The following is an 18,361-nucleotide window of genomic DNA, read 5'->3' as shown; positions in this document are numbered from 1 at the left end:
GAGGGCCTGAGATGTCCCCAGAGAGGTGGCGCCTGACACCCAACCTGACATATAGACACAGACATACAGGCACACACAGATACAAACATCCATTCCCACCCTCATGCTCTCATATGCACTTACTCCACACTCAACCAACGTGGAGACAGACATAAAGAGACGTTGTACACACGATCACACTCCCCAAGCGTACTCTACAAACCGGGTCTAGGTGCCCCAGAACTGCACCCAGACCCAGGTGGTGTTTCCCTTTTCCCTGCGGTGGGGGGAGGCAGACCACCCCGACTCCGCAGCAGCAGGAAGGCTCCACACTCCAGACCGCAGTCGGACGGCCAACTCCTCCTCCTAGTCCTAGCCCCCCCGCTCCAGCAGGTCGCAGAGAACGGGGGTGAGAGAAGACTCCAAACCTCCCTCCACCCGCTCATTGTAATGTTGATGCATGTGTGTTCTAAGGTGCATTTAAAACCCAGGAGGGCATGGAGCTACCTGCCAGAGAGCAGCAGGTAAGCGCATGGTCCCTCCTGCTAGCCCTCAATGTCTACGTGTATTTAAAATTGAGAGGTGGGCAACGATGCCAGGGGTGGGGTGTACACCCTGATGGTACTTTGGACTCCGTGTATCGTGCCCACCCCCAAGATCCTATATGTATGTGTAATGAGAGTGTGAGTAATGTGAATGTCTAAGTTGTGGGATAAAATTGAGGCAGAGGCAGCCAGAAGGGGACAGAGGGGGGGGGTAGCCTCCTCTGCACCCTGGTGACATACCCCTACTCCAAGGCCCTGCATGTGTGGGTGGTTGTGGTGGAGCGGGAAGAGGGAGGCAGCTGGAGATGGGGAGGGAAGGAAGGGAGGGGCAAGTGACCCCTCCCTGGGGCCAGCTCCCCCGCTGACCCCAGTAGGCACCCCCATACTCCGCGACCCGCCAGGGAAAGGGGGCCCAGGCCCATCCAGACCGGGCCCAGTGCAGCAGCGCCGCCCGGCCCCACAGAGCCCGGGACAGTCCACCCAACCCCACCACAGAGAAAACTGCACCCACCCCACCATCCACTCATCTTCCAGACTACATAAGACAATAAACACCCAGGCTGAGATCTTCCTCCACCTCTCCTGTATCTCCCCCTCCTGCAGAGGGAGCTCCTGAGGAGAGGAAAGCTCCTGCAAGATGTGACAATCTCCCCCACCAGTTGAAGAGCCCCCCAGGTGGCTCGACGCACCGGCGGCACCCTGCTCCAGGGCTGGGCCCCCATGCACCCACCCGCCCACAACCCCGGCAACACACCAACCAGGACCCAAGCCCCCGAGGCCCGGTCCGGGTCCCAGCCCAGAGACGGAGCGCCCCCAGAACCTCACGCCCATCCTGGACCCACCCAGGGCAGCCAGGCCACCAGGTCAGTAACCCACATCCGTCAGCACAGACCCTCCCCTAGCCCCGCTGCACGCAGCCGCGAGGAAACAGTCACCGGAGAGCCAACAGAGCCCCTAACCGGACATGACCGCTACCCCGGGTTGAGCCCCCCAAGGAAGATGCCTCCGGGGAACCCCCCGACGCCCTAAGCCTGTCCCTACCCCCACACCAATCACAACAGTGAAGGCGGGACCAAACTATGACCCCCCACCCCCACTAGGTGATGGAGCTGATCAAAGGAGCCCAGAGCAATTGATCTGATGTGGTGGCAGAGGCTGTATCAAGACTAATGTAATCTAATAGATAATTTCTATATTGGTTAGAATTAAGATTATTTTTATTTTTCCAGTTCATGAGGACTGTTTTCTTGGCTATGCATAGGGCAGTGAAAACCATATGGGCGATATTCTTTTCTGAAGTGACATTATCTAAGCTGCCCAACAAACACACTAAGGGGGAAGTTGGAATGTTACATTTCAGACACTTCGATAAGTCTTCACATATCTCGCGCCAAAACTTCTGAACTGGTGGACAGAACCAAAGAGCGTGGATATAATTGTCCGGTGAATTGGTTTGGCAGTGTGAGCAGTTGTTGGTAGACGTAAAGCCCATCTTGAACATCCGATGACCTGTATAGTGCACTCTATGTAATATTTTGTATTGAATTAATTGAAGACTGGGATTTCTAATTAGATGAAAGGTTTTTAAGCAAATCTGAGACCAGAAGTTTAGGTCTAAGTTAACTGATAAATCCGCTTCCCATTTTGCAATAGGAAGTGATATTGATTCATCTGTTTTAGAAAGCATTCTGTATATTTTGGATAGTAATTTGGGGGGTTTAAGAGTAAGAAATTGAACCACACTTGGTGGTGTTTGTAGTTCAACTTGACCCGGTTTAAATTTCTTTTTTACTATGGATTTAATTTGTTGATATTCTAAAAATCTTTTCTTGTTGATCCCATATTGTGTAACTAGTCCGTCAAATGAAATAAATTCTGTTCCTTCTAGTATATGTTCTAAATATTTGATTCCTTTATCACTCCAATCTGAAAAGTTTATCATATTATTGTTTTGTAATATGTCAGGGTTGTTCCAGATAGGTCAGAGGAATAAAGAAAAATGAAGCCAAAAGAAAAAAAAAGAATGAAAGAAATTCACTCCAATTCTCCATCACTTTGTATATGCTTTCTTTTTCTTCGGTGATTCGTTGTGTGTAGAAACGTAACCATATCTTTGTTCTAGAACACCTGTCCCTGCCACCATGAGGCCAGAAGGCTAGGTTGGAAACTAATGCACAAACCTACAAATACAGACACATGCATGTACTGAAACACTCACAGCCAAATGACTATCTCTAAAAATTATCCTTTGACACAAGGTAGCACATAACCGTTTTAGTGCTTTTTTTATTCTAATATCTATCACTCATCACCTTGAATAATTTGCAGATTTGTTTCCATCTAAAATATACTTTTTCCTATTCAGGAAAGGCTGGCCCTTCTGATGTTAGCCTACAATTTCCTCTGAATGATCCCCTTCCAAAACTTCAATCTTTTGTTCTTCTCTGATAAAAAAAAAAGGCTTTTAACTTCGATTAAATTTAGATTCTAACCTTAAAAATATGCTCACTGGTTTCTCAAGATGGTTTATTGAGTATCAAGAAAAACAAGGTAAGCAATAAAACAGGAAGAGAGTAAGAAAACACTACATTTAAATTTGCATGCAGGTATTGGATGAAAACAAAAGGATGAACTGACAGTTTCAGGTTTTGATTTAAACACTTGTTTTTCTAGAAGTGCCTTTTCTCACAAGAAATTTCCAATAACTGTCAACACATATGTGGTGAGCCTTCCTCTTAGTGTTCCCTTAACCCAGCAAAACTTGGCTATTGGTATATTTATTATATTTGCACATTAATTTATTGTTTGTATAGTTAGTACTACACTGTGAGTTAAATATCTCATATAAATTATATGTCAGAGATATACATTTCTGATAATCTAAATTTTGGAGTTTGGAGGTCAGAAAAATAAAGGTGCCAACTGGAACCAAAAGTGGTTCTTTAGACTGATGCCATAGAAGAACCTTTTTTGGTGCCACAAAGAACCTTTCAAACAATGGTTCTTTGAAGAACTATTTCTTTCAGTGGTTCATTGAAGAACCTTTAAATGTGCCCCAAAGAACCATGAAGAAATGGTTCTTTGGGGCACCTTTATAGGTTTTTCAAAGAACTTTTTTAAAATGGTTCTTTTAAGAACCCTTTTAAATCTTTCAAAATAAAATGTAATTTCAGTAGGGTAAAATAAATACGAGTACAGCATAGACATATATTAATGGTTTATTGCCATTTCGTAGTATACCAAAAGACAAAAGGGCATTTTAACCCTCAGCACAACATCACTACTAATACATGTCACATATTAGTCATTTAAACAGTAATAATTATTTTTTTTACTATACTTTAAATAAATATATATACATATATAAATACTATATCTATAGATAACACAACATGTATTGTTTAATTAATAAAACATCAGAAAGTGATAACAACATTAGAAATAGCAATAGCGTCATAACGGACCAATAAATCAACACATTTTCATCAGCAGATGTTTGCATGTTCAGTAAAAATATTTCAACGAGTTTATGATTAAAATGATTAATGAACTTCAGCGTTATGTAAGACAAGTTTCATGTTGGACTCATTGTCTTTTGTTAGTCCAGTTTAGGACAATGTCTCATATTAAATATATGTCATATCAAAACAACCACACACCTGCAGTTGTTTCAGTTTTTCACAGGTGTTTCCTGTCAGCTGGTCAACCTCACTCAGGTGGACATCCATATCAGCCAACCAAACGACAAGCTCCTCCCTTTGTGCTTCAAATCCCTCCCACTCTGAGACAAGGAGCTGAGATAGAGAAAACAAGGGTCAATTATAAAGAAGAGAGAAAACCGAAACCCTCCTCAGAAGGTCTGACTCGCATACCTGCAGTCGACCTGTGATGGACTCCTGTTTGGCGTTCACGTCATCCCAGCAGCGGCCGCACTCCCTCGCTGTTCCCAGCAGCAGAGTCTGCAGGGTGCCCTGGAAGAGCATAGTTAATGTTCGACTCCTCCTGGTCAGGCTCTCCAGCTGGGTGACCCGAGGTCTCCCCTCTCGCTGCCACCTCTGAACACACATACAAAAATTGCATGTGAAGCAGGAGGTGCAGATTCTTTTGCTATTCTTTTCTAAATCCAGGCTTAATCACGTGGGGGTATTTGGAAAACGTTTTTGGCCAGCGGACGACTGTTGTCTCGCGGAAAGTCAAATCAAATGTGTGCGATACACAATCAATTTACAAGAACACATTATAAAAGAAAGTGCCTGATTTTAACTGAATTTTGCATCAAAACAGGGTAACAGAATTAAAACGAGTGTTTGCAGCAAATGTGAGCACAAATGGTAAATGGCCTGTATTTGTATAGCGCTTTACTAGTCCCTAAGGACCCCAAACTGCTTTACACATTGAGTCATTCACCTATTCACACACTGGTGATGGCAAGCTACATTGTAGCCACAGCTGCCCTGGGGCGCACATACAGAGGCGAGGCTGCCGGACACTGGTGCCACCGGGCCCTCTGACCACCACCAGTAGGCAGTGGGTGAAGTGTCTTGCCCAGGGACACAACGACCAAGACTCGAACCGGCAACCTTCCGATTACAAGACGAACACCCAATTCTTGAGCCACAATCGCCCCACAGCCTCACTTTGTACAAGCCTGCAATTAAAGTTCTCCTCTATGCAGACAACGTTCCTGTTTTCAAGGCACAACTTAGATCTGCTGTACAAATCTTATGGATACATGATAAAGATTCTGATCCCTCATCCTAATATGGTCCCAAAAGGCTAACAAAAAACAACATAGCAATAGCAATAAAACAAATGTTGAGGCTTCAAAATACAAAGTCCATAAACCAATGGCTGACATGGGTTTTATCATAAGGGGGATAAGACTAAACGTATAATACAGATTTTAGTCTGAGAGATTTGATGTTCATTTACCTGCAGATGCACTATATGCGCCTGCTCTGTGGTTTTCCACGTTTTGCAAATCACTATTTATTACAGGAAGTAGGTGAACTAAAACAAGTCATCTTTTTTTGTGAGAGGACCATATTAATGAAACAAACCTCAATGACATCATAGATATCACTAAAGATGCTCCTGCTGCTTCTCTTCCTCCTCATCCTAATTCCTTCTCCTTGTCCTCGACTTCCATACATTTGTAATTCAATCTAATTGTTTTTCCTCCCCCTCCTCTTCCTCATTTTGTTGGAGCTGTGAAAAGAATTAGTGCAAATCTGAATTAATTTGTGCAAACAAGAAAAATCTACAGCTTTTCGGTCAGAGGTAGTCTTGTGATTTAAGCTGGGTAGAGTAGATTTATGTGTTGATGCTGCCTGCTTCAGCTCTACGACTGGCTGCTGAGTCATATTTACACCCCGGCTGGATTACAAACTTTAACCACGCGCTGAACTTTGGCCCAGTGTTGATACCTCTTGTTAGTATAATGACCTCTTCTTGGCTTAATGTATGATGGTGGATAAATGAAATGTACAAAGAAAATGTAACTATATTACAAAAGGACATGCATCTTGGTAACATGAAATGACTGGAGCATAACTTGTTAACTAGTCCGAAAAGAAGTTATACAGGAACAGTCAAAGACACACCTTCTCATGTGTCACATTTCTATTCATTCAAAACACCTATGCATAGCTGTATTTTATACAGCTCTTACAGAATTCAAAGTACAGGCTGATGTGAGTATTTAACGTACGGCTCCGCACTACTGAATTTCTGAGTTTCTAGAGCAGACACACAATTCACATCACAACAAGCTTCAGGCGCCATTTTAATGACTTTAACAATATAATAAAATTTCATTTCGGTCTAGCTGACATTACGTTATGTACGTAGCACGCAATTGAACCACATATTTTAGAGGCCAAAGGTTCAAATTAGATGGGAGCATCTTCACTTAATTATAACAGTGGTTTTGTTAGGAAAACAGTTCTGTATACTAAATTAACTATGTGCACGTTAGCATATGCTACTTCCGGTGCGGAAACTCCCGTGAGGAGCTTTGTTTCCGGTGTCCTATTCACGCCCTGTTTACGGTCCAAAACAAGTTAAGCAAATGAATGAATCAAGCGGCGATTTACATTTCTATAGATGTCTTGGGCATTTACCCAATATATCTGTAAATGATGTTCATCGACTTGTCGATATTTTTCCCCGTGCCTCAGAGCAAAAGAGAAAAGGGATTCAAATGTTATATTTCTCAGCTGTCCCTCGTTTATCTCTGTCAGGCTAAGGAGGGACTCGGAGGCAGACCGTCACTTAAGTTCACAATTTATTTACACACAGACACCAGGTGCGGATATATACAGGTGAGGGGGCAGAGGAAGAGGGTCTCCGGGGAACACAGGCACGGGAAGGGAACGGGCTATGTACACAATCCTTCACTGAAGCTCAGGTAGCTCGGACTCCGGCTTTTAGCTCACCAAACAGCGGTCCTCAGGCTGGCGAGAAATCTGGCACAGGAAGGAAGAACAGGTAAGTTGCAGCACGAAAGAAACTCGGGAAAAAGCTCAGATTTGCAATGACACTGACGAGTGTTACACAATAATCCAGCGAAGAAGCACTCTCAGCAGCCGCCTTAAGAAGTGAATGAGATGAGACGATTGTTTGCAGGTGTCCGAGCCAGGGGCTGGAGCCGTCATGACTCCGCCCCGGTAGAGCGCAGTGCGTGGGAGGGGAGAGAGAGAGACGCAGCACAACAAAAACACTTGTAGCCATACAGAGTCAGCCGAGAAGGCACAGGGTCATGACAGTACCCCCCCCTCAATGGGAGCCCCTCGGCGACCCACCCGGCCTACCCGGATGCCGCCGGTGAAACTCGCGGAGCAGACCAGGAGCCAGAACTGCCGACCGGGGCACCCAGGAACGTTCCTCTGGCCCGTAGCCCTCCCAGTCCACCAGGTACTGAACGCCCCTCCCCCGCCGCCGAGAGTCCATAATGCAGGTGATGTTCCTGCCCATCCACGAGCCGGGCGGGCAGAGGGGGCCTGGAAGGAGGGCACAACGGGCTGGAGAGCACGGGTTTGACCTGGGAGACATGGAAAACATTATGGATACGCATGTTGCGAGGCAGCTTCAGACGGACAGACACCGGATTGACCAGGGCCTCGATCTCGAACGGACCGATGAACGCCAGGGAAAGTTTCTTCGACTCAGCACGAATGGGAACGAAGCGTGAGGAGAGCCATACCTGTTGCCCAACCGTATAGGCAGGTGCAGGGATCCGGCGGCGGTCGGCGAGCGCCTTATTGAGCTCCGCTGTCCGCAGCAGAGAGGCTTGAGTGGACCGCCAGGCCCGGCGGCACCTGCGGAAATGATGTTGCACTGATGGGACGGTATGCTCACCTTCCACGGCCGGAAACAGGGGTGGTTGGTAGCCCAGTGAGGCTTCGAACGGCGACAGTCCAGTGGCTGATGAGGTCAGGCAGTTGTGGGTGTACTCAATCCAGGGGAGTTGCTCGCTCCAAGTGGTCTGGTTGTGACAGATGACACAGCGGAGTGCTGCTTCAAGCTCTTGGTTGGTACGCTCGGTCTGTCCATTGCTCTGAGGGTGGAAGCCCGAAGAGAGACTGACCTTGGCGCCCATCTGCGTGCAGAACTCCTTATAAGCCCGAGAGGTAAATTGGGGTCCCCGGTCGGAGACGATGTCCATCGGAATGCCATGAAGCCACCACCTCTCTGGGGACATCTTAGGCCCTCCAAGGTTTGGAGGCCTATCTCCCCTACCACCACTTCCCCTGCCAGTGGCGGACTCCCTCAGAAATCGGTGCGTTGGTGGTTCTTTGTGTCCGGGGATGGGCGTCCAGGTACACACCGGCTCACTCCTTGGCGGCCGCTTATCGGGGCCTGGAGCCTGGGGCTCGCTCGGGCCACTTCGGAGGTGGGGTGTCCCCGGCCTCTCGGCCTGGGGCTCGGTCACTCAGGCATGGCTGGCTGCCGGCGGAGCTCACGGGCGCGTCACTGCAACTCCCCCTGGCTTCTGCTCCGCGGCTGCTGAGTGAGCCCTCATCTGGGACTCTCCTCAGCTCTTTCTGGGACAGTGGCGTGGCTGGCCCTCTGTTGGTCTTCCTTGGTCTCTTGTGTTCTGGGGGCCTCTGGATGTCTGGAGTTTTGATCTCCTCCATACCTGCTTCATGCCCTGGAGGACGGGGCTGTGGCCCCCCCACACCCTCTAGCAGATCATTACATGAAGGAACCTTTTAAAAAAAACAAAAAAAAACAAGCGCGTCCATGCTCACAGGTGTACACACGGGTGATCACACCCACAAACTACACCCTTTTTGGCTCCTACCTCAAAGCACACTGTGTTCTGTTGATCTTATGTGCTGCACAATAATGTTTAATATTTAGTATTTACTGCCATATTCCCATATATCATTGTGATGTTGTTTATTCTATTACTCTTGTTCTCTTCTGCTTGTTTTCTTTTTTCTTTCTCAGCAGGTGATCCAGGTGATTGATATATGCATTTTTTTTTCTGCTCATTCTGTTGGTTTTTGTTTTTTGCCCTTCTCCCCCGTCCCTCTTCTCAGCTGTTTCTCTTTCCCTCTTTCTTTCTCCCCTTCTTTCCCCCAGTCAAGTCTGTCCCGTATTCAGTAAGTGAAAATAAAATAAACAATAAAAGGTGAATCAAATTGACCATTACGGCAAGGCTGGGATGGTCAATTTGGTAAAGTAAATCCGTTGGGCATCTTTCTTTGCCTTTAGACAACAATTCTGATGGCAAAAGAGCCAAACGGGACAGGCAAAAAAAAAAAAAAAAGGAATGCCATGAAGCCGGAATACGTGGGTGGTGAGCAGCTGGGCGGTCTCCAGGGCCGTAGGGAGCTTCGGGAGGGCGATGAAATGAGCTGCCTTAGAAAAATGATCAACGATAGTGAGGATGGTGGCATTACCTGATGATGGTGGGAGCCCCGTAATGAAGTCCAGCGCTATATGGGACCAGGGCCGTCCTGGCGTGGGGAGCGGTTGAAGAAGCCCGGCGGGTGGTTGGTTGGGACATTTGTTCCGGGCACATGTGGTGCATGCCATAACGTACTCCCTGGCGTCCTTGTCCAAGGAGGGCCACCAGAAAAACCGCTGGAGGAAGGTGAAGGTGCGGCGGGCTCCTGGATGACAGGTGAACCGGGCAGTGTGGCCCCAGTGGAGCACCTGGGGTCAGACAGCAGCAGGGACAAACAACCGACCAGGGGGGCCCGGGTCAGGGTCAGTATCCTGGGCCTCGCGCACGAGAGCTTCGATCTCCCATGTGACAGCTCCAATAACACAAGTAGCTGGAAGAATCAGTTCAGGATCGGAGTCCCCCTCCGTACTGGAAAACTGACGGGAGAGTGCATCGGGCTTCACGTTGTGCGACCCTGGTCTGTAAGTGATGGAGAAATTGAATCTTATGAAGAAGAGGGCCCACCTGGCTTGCCGTGAATTTAGGCGTTTGGCAGACCGGATGTACTCAAGGTTCTTATGGTCGGTCCACACGATGAACGGGTGTTCCGTGCCCTCAAGCCAGTGCCTCCACTCCTCCAGGGCCAGTTTGACCGCTAGCAACTCCCGATCACCGATGCCGTAGTTCTGTTCTGCGGGTGAGAGACGACGAGAAAAGAACGCACAGGGATGGAGCGTACCTTCGAATCGCTGTGACAGAACTGCTCCCACTCCAGAGTCCGAAGCATCCACCTCCACCACAAACGGTTGCCTGAGGTTGGGCTGATGGAGGATGGGGGCGGTTGTGAACTTCTCCTTTAGTAGGGAAAAGGCCTCCTGAGCAGAGAGGTCCCACTGAAAAGGAACTTTGGGGGAGGTAAGTGCGGTGAGAGGTGAGGCAATCTTACTGTAGTCCTTTATGAAGCGTCGGTGGAAGTTGGCGAATCCTAGGAACCGTCGGAGTTGCTGGCGGTTCGGCGGTTGAGGCCAGTCCACCACGGCCCGGACCTTCTCAGGGTCAGGTTTGAGATCCCCCCGAGAGATGATATAGCCAAGGAAGGCCACCGTGTCAACGTGAAATTCACATTTCTCCGCTTTCACAAACAGCTGGTTCTCCAGGAGGCGCTGCAGGACCTGCCTCACGTGACTCTCGTGCTCCGCCTGGGACTTAGAGAAAATGAGAATGTCATCAAGGTACACAAAAGCACATCGATTAATAAAATCCCTCAGAACATCGTTAACTAGGGCCTGGAAGACCGCGGGCGCATTGGTTAAGCCAAAGGGCATGACGAGATACTCGAAGTGTCCAATATGTGTGTTGAAAGTGGTCTTCCACTCTCTCCTTCCCGGATTCTCACCAGGTGGTAAGCGTTTCGCAGATCTAGTTTGCTGAACACCGTGGCCCCCTGGAGTAGCTCGAAAGCTGAATTCAGGAGGGGAAGAGGGTACTTGCTCTTTACAGTGATCTTGTTGAGGCCGCGGTAATCAATACACGGCCGGAGCGTCTTGTCTTTCTTGTCAACAAAGAAGAAACCTGCCCCCACCGGGGAAGATGACGGGTGAATTATCCCGGCAGCCAGAGAGTCATTGATGTATCTTTCCATGGTTTCCCTTTCGGGCTGTGTGAGGCTGTAGAGTCGGCCAGAGGGCAGAGGCGCCCCAAGGAGAAGATCGATAGCAAAGTCATAGGGCCGGTGTGGTGGAAGCGAGCTCGCCTCATCCTTACTAAAAACTGCTGCGAGGTCATGATAGACGGAAGGAACTGAAGATAGCTCTGGCGCTTTAGAAGGCTTCCCGGAGAGGGAAGAAGGGACAGAAGGCGTGGCGGCCCGAAGGCAGGTCATGTGGCAGCCCATACTCCACCCCATAACTTGCTCTTTCTTCCAGTCGATGTGTGGGTTGTGTTGTGAAAGCCATGGATAACCTAGTACGAGCGGGGTCACTGGTGCCTTAAACACACAAAGCTCCCGCATCATTATCTCATCCTTGAGCTCTTCGCGGATATTATTTAGCAGAGTGGTCTTCAGGGCCTCAGGTCCCCACTTGGTCTGTGCAGCTAGGGTCCAGAAATCAACAGAAAAGTCAGCCATGCTTCGCCTACCTTGCTTCAGATTAATCAAACGATAGCCGGCAGCCTCCGTACTAGAGCCTTTATCAAACACCGACTTGAAGCGAGACAGGAAGTCATCGTAAGACATTCCGGGGCACGCCTGCAGCTGGGCCTGGGCCCAGGCCAGGGCTCGATCACGTAGTAGCTGGGTGACGTAAGCGATCTTAACCCCGTCAGTAACAAACACATGAGGTAGTAATTGAAACTGCATGGAACAATGCAACAAAAATCCCGCACATTTTCCGATCTCTCCAGAAAAAGCCTCAGGTGAAGGTAAAAGCTGATCCAGCAAAACTGGGGAGGCTACTGAAGCTACCGCGCTAGCGGCCGGAGTAGCTGTGGCTGCTGTAGTGACGGCAGGAGCATGTGTTACCTGGGGAGGAGCCGCAGGAAGCGGGTAGTCGGGCAGTGGAATCCGTTGGGCGAAAGCCTGAGTTAGAGATGCCACTTCTCCGCTGAGCCTTACTAGCAGTTAGTTTCCAGCATGTGCTTCATGTCTCACTGGTTCTCATTGTCGACAAGGTAAACAGCTTCAAGCCATGTCTGTCAAGATGAGCACACAAACAAAACAATATGAATGTGAGTTTGTCGAAGGTATATATTTGTCACCAATGACATATTCACAAATATGTCACACCTCGAAATATCCTATAACCCTGCTCATAAAAAGCAAAAATCATATCCAATTTAAATTTGGCTAGTCTACCCTTTAAGGTAGTCACCTTGGGCAGCACTGTCACACTTCCAGCATGGCTTCTATTTTTAGAAGTCCATTTCTGACCACTGACCACTGTGACAACTCCTGCAGTTACATTGTGCTGTAACCAAGCACAGGCTGACAACGGCATGATGGAACACAACATATTTACATTAAACAAATGCATGAAGCTTGGGGTACAGTGAGCAGTTGATGTTTTCTCATTGCACAAGCTTAAGATCTGATGAAGCATCCAAATTTAAGTCACATAATCACAGTGAAATCAATGTTTCTGGTTTTTCAGGGATGCAAAATGAGTCTTGTGCAAAATGCATACTCTAATACTGCAACTTGGCAAAATTATGAAGGATATTGCAGTTGTGTACCTTGATTCACTTATCAAGGTTTATATCATCTATTCTGTAAAATAGTCAGATTGTGAATTAAATAAGAATAGACAATCTTATTTAATTCACTTTATGTACAAAATTCACCTGTTTGCTGCATACATGCTACTACTGCACATTCACCTAATGTATATATTATATATGTAATGTTCTTCTTCTACCCCCCCCCCCCCACCACCACCACCGTTTTTGCACAAGTCGAGGAGCGTGTCAGGTTACATTTCACTGCGTGTTATACTTGTATAACTATGCATGTGACAAATAAAGAAGGGGCATTTATCATCAAAGAAGTTTTCCTGCTTTATTTAAGACATACAGGCTGACTTTGTTTCAGAAATCTTGTTCATGACTCATTAATACTTGCTAATCTTAATAGTGCAAAAACGGGCAGAAGTGCCTCGCTCTATGAGAGTAAAAACAATCAAGACATAGTAGTTTTTTTGCTAATTAGTAAGTGAGAAGTAACAGAAGAAAGAGCTACCAATGATGGTCAAGAGAAAAAAACAACCAAAAACAGTCAATCAGTATTCACTTCAATCTTCAGCCTCATCAACCCAAAATTAAAAAAAAATAAAATAAAATAGTAACTTATTTCTAACTTTGCCTTACCTGTGTGTGCGTGTTTTTACTCTTTCACTTTCTGTTTATTATCAATTCATTCCCTCACAGTACCACCGAGCATGATTTTTCTAAAATTAAAAAGAGAGAAAGAGAGATGAGGAAAAAGAAAGGACCTTCTGACAGTCACACAACTTGATGCAGTAGCCTGAATGGCAGCATTAAGATTTCCATGCTGACACACATGTTCATTCTCACTAACTCTTCTTCAGGCTTCTCTCTGAGATCTTTTCTCTTCCTCTTTTTTCCTCCCTCCCCCGTCTGTTTGTTGTGCTCCACCTCCCTCGGTTCTTTGAGTGCATTAATCAGTCAAGCCACAGCATCACAGCTATTACTCATCTGGTCAGAATAAGAGAGGGAGAGCGAGGAGGGGAGAGAGTCCATAACAGAGAGAGAAACAATGACAGAGCGAGACAGAGACCCAGAGAAAAGAGAGCGAGAGCTGGGGGAAAGAAAGAAAATGGAGAAGTGCAGAGAGTGAACTGCTCGGTATTCATTCATCTTTTAAAATCTCTCCTCACCTCAAGGCTTTTCATCTCTCCACCCATCCATCCATTCATCCATCCATCCACTCATTCAGCCAGCAACGAGCCAGGTATCCATTCATTCACCTATTTATAGATGCCACTAACTTCACTGCCCCCCCCTACAACCACCCACCCACCTAATCATGCATCCATCTTTCTATCCATCTTTCCATTTCCCCTTTCACCCCACTCCCCATCTTCTATTCATCTCTCCATCTCTTCAACTACACCTGTCTCTATCTTTATTTCTTTCCTCATCTATCCATTTCATGTTTTGAGCCCCTTTAAGAAAACAACTCAGGCCCAGAAAGAAAATCTATTTTGCTGTGCAGCAACAGGGTATAGAAAAGGTAAGAAGGGAAATTTAATTTTCCAACTCAAGGACAAAGAAATAATCACACTTCTCTCACTTTTTCTTCCAAGAGGAGTAAGAGTCTCAAAAATATTTCATGATGTGTTTAAGCAGTGAATAATTTTGAGCTATGTGCTAACTTTAGCAGGTGAACAAGCTCACAGTGATGCATATATGCACTCATACGGAGTGATATTAAGGATACTTGTTTACATTTTTTTCTAGCCAACTCTAATCTACTGAAGAAAACTGACAAAATAGTGCAGTTTTGCATTTTGTGTCATGTTATAAACCAAATGATACAATAGGCAGAAATTCTCGCCTGATGATTACACTGTAAAAAATAATTTAGTTGCCATCAAAGTAATAACTATTACGTGTATGTATAAAAGGTTCCATATTGTACCACTTTAAGACATATTATTGTTAATCTCACGTGTGCACAGACTGTAGATTCCAAGCTTCAACCCGAAAAACCACAGAGATAATTTTTTTTTATGTCATGCCTGTATGCTCCTGGTTTTAAGCTCCATTTCTAATGGTGTGTTGTTATTTGGAACTTTAAATAAAACTGGTACAGTTGCTACCCACTGTTTTTGATGAAGAGATCTGTGAATGACAGAGAGAAGCAGCCAACTTTGCATGTAGAGATATCATCATGGATGATAACTTTACTTGTTAATACAGCTAAATTCTCAGTATTGTTGTTTTTAACATATCTGATGTAGAATTTGTCAGATTGCTTTCATTAGTAGTACTTGTAGTTTAATGCCCTGTTAATGTCAATATTTCAGAGTCATTCGGTTGAGTGATTGTCGGGCCCCTTGTCCTTTTAGGTGCTGTTGGAATGCTACTCTGCAAGTAACCCCAGTGGAAAGCGTTACATGAATAGTATGTGGGACCTATGGAATCTTCGATACACAGCTATCCAGACTGACAGCAAAAGTAGTAGCTCAGTGTTCCAACATCTGGAAGAAGGAACTGCTCTCACGGCTAGAGATTGAAGAGGTACAACACAAATTCTATGGCAGGGAGCCAAGATGACAGGTCAGGGGGGAGATATTATTATCACCCCCACCGGAGATAGCGTACCAAGCCCCAAGTATGATGGAAGAAGGAGTGCGAGAGAAACTGGCCTGAAAGACAGGATTATGGTGAAGCTTGAAACCTGGACCCTCCATAGCCACTTACCAAGATTACATGAAGTGCCCTCTGAAGGTCTGCTATATGATGTGAATGCAGCACTAGGGACACTTCGTACTGCAACCATCATGGAAACTAATCGGGCTGATCTACACCATGGCAGCAGTGATCAGCCACAAAGTGAACAGCCACGAGCAGAACCCTTGATGGAGAAGGACATTGGACAAGATCAGAAGCGAAGTTAGCCAACTATCTGAGTTGCAGAAAGGTGCATTGAAGAAAGTGCCTAAGAAGTATAGCTAGCTGTTCATACCTGGGGCGTTTAGAAAATACCAAGCAAAGACTCACAGCCTTTGACAGCCGCTTGAAGAGCTGTACCAGAAAAATAGAAGGCAGGCGGATAACCCAGCTGTTCTCCACATAACCATACAGAAAAGCCCCACCAAGGCTAAAGACTGACCGACACTGGAAGAGCCTATGACAGAAGGTTGCGACCCATAACAGCAATGCTCAGTGGCTAGTGGATCCAAGAGCAGACCACAGCAACCTCTCTAAACAGGGTCCAGTAACCATCAGAGTGGCAGATATCCAAGAAAGGGTTGGACAGCACCAGGCCCTGACATGATTCACACCTACTGGCTGAAGAAGCTGACTGCACTCCATGAATGTCTGGCAGCAAAAATGAACCAGCTGCTAATTGACGAGACACGGCAAGAATGGCTAACTGAAAGCTGGACAATAACCTGCCTCAGTACCACATGGAATCTCCTGTCAGGCATCATAGCGGCGGAGATGAACAGGCACATGGCTCAATGCATAAGATGAGGAACAGAAACTAATTGGTAGGAATACCAAAGGGACAAAACAGCAGTTTCTGGTAGGCAGAGCAGTTGCCTGAGACTGTAGAATCAGACTGAACAACCTGTGCACGCCCTGGACTGATTACAAGAAGGCTTTTGACTTGATGACCACACATGGAGAAGTGGACTACTGGAACAAGACGACATTAGTGGGCAAGAGATGAAAATAGGGCGCCGTTGGAATGCTACTATGCAAGTAACCCCAGCGGAAGGGGTTTCATGAATAGGACGAGGGATCTATTGAATCTTCGATACCCAGCATCCTCATTGATGGCAAAACAACTAGTAGCTCAGCCCTTCGGAAGAAGGGACTGCTCTCACAGCTAGATATTGACGAGGTACAACACTCAGTGGGGAGGTCAGGGGGGAGATATCATCACCCGCACCCGAGATTAAGTACCAAGCCCCAAGTGTGATAGAAGAAGGATTGTTGAGTGCAAGAGGAATTGACTTGAAAGATAGGATCATAGCGAAGCTTGAAACCTCGACCCTCTGTAGCCGGTTACCAAGACTACATGAAGTATCCTTAGAAGGGTACTACTTGATGTGAATGCAGCACTACTGACAATACCTACCGCGACCATTACAGAGACTAAACAGCTGATTTACACTACGACAGCAGCCACAAGTGTCAGTACCCTCCATGGAGAAGGAGATCAGAGGGCTCAGAGAAGAGTTCAAGAAGATATCGAGAGTGAAGGCAACAGTGGTCCCAGTGGTAATCTGAGCACTTTGACCATAAAGGCCTGATTTGTGTAGTCTCTTCTGAACAGTTGATGTATAGATTTGTCTGCTCCTGGAACTCTCTGTGGCATTTATCTGGGCTCTAATCTGAGGTGCTGTTAACTTGCCATTTCTGAGGCTGGTGACTTGGATGAATTTATCCTAAGCAGCAGAGGTGACTCTTGATCTTCCTTTCATCTTCCTCATGTGAACAAATTTCGTCGTAGCGCTTGACGGTTTTTGCAGCTGCACTTGTGGACACATTCAAAGTTTTAGCAGTTTTCCAGACTGACTGGCCTTCAGTTCTTAAAGTAATGATGGACTATAGTTTCTCCTTACTTAGCTGATTGGTTCTTGCCATAATATGAATTCTAACAGTTGTCAAATATGTCTCTCAGCCGAGTTGATCATTTTTTTCTTTGCTACATAATTCCCTAAATCTTGTTTCATATATCCACTGTTTTCAATATGTATCTACAACGTGGAAAATAGTGAAAATAAATAAAAACCATTAAATGAGAAGGCATGTCCAAACTTTTGACTGGTAGTGTGTATATACAGTATACCCAGTTATTCAGTGTGATAGAGTTCTTCACACATCTTACTTTGAGGCCTGTTACCTGTTAACTCATGCTCTGTAGGTAGTTGCTGCATCTGATCTGCCCTCCTTCAACATAGATTCTGTCCTAGTGTGCTTACCTGCCATGCTTTTGGAAAAACCTGCCTGACCCATTCTCACTCATAAAGAGAGACCTTACCTGCACCAGAGACTCTGGAGAAAAAGAGAATCATTACTAGAGAATACATCTTTACAAATCAGAAATCTATCTTACCTGCAGTTTCACCTGTGAAAGTAACCACAACCAACATGTGCCTGCAACCTGCGTGGATACTGAACACTTACCTGTCATACCACCGTGTCGTAACTGGCCTTTAATCTACAAAAAGAAAGACTGAAAGTTGAATATCAACTTCTGTATCATTCTGAAAAGCTGCATATTCTGTTGTGAACCTCTACCTGTTGCGAATTTAAAAGAGTTAATTAAAGTCCTTAAACTTTTTCCAGTGGACCCAGCTTATGAGTCTTTTGCATCAGCTATCACACTGACAACAGTTTATGTCTACATCAGGAAAGATTTGTGAATTTGATTTTATTCAAATGCAGTATCTTTGGTGTTTATAAATCAGTCGTTTCCAGATTTTATTCATGTTGCATTTTCCACAGATGTCTGAACTGTGTGCATGCAGTGAAAGCCATTAATTGCATTAGCCCCACTAGGCAACAACACAGGTGTCCAGTTACTTGGGAGGTATCTTTAGTTTAGCCCTTTCACGCATAGTGGTCACTACAGTGGACAGCTATTCAAAGCCTGATTTCTTGTATTTGTGTCAGTGTTGATGGTATACTTGCACATAAAACACTACAATGGACACTGATGTGGCACTCCATACCAAATTCATGAGTC

Source organism: Aulonocara stuartgranti (assembly GCF_965226115.1).
Source record: "Aulonocara stuartgranti genome assembly, chromosome: 6".
Taxonomy (NCBI): Eukaryota; Metazoa; Chordata; class Actinopteri; order Cichliformes; family Cichlidae; genus Aulonocara; species Aulonocara stuartgranti.
This window is presented reverse-complemented; position numbering follows the sequence as displayed.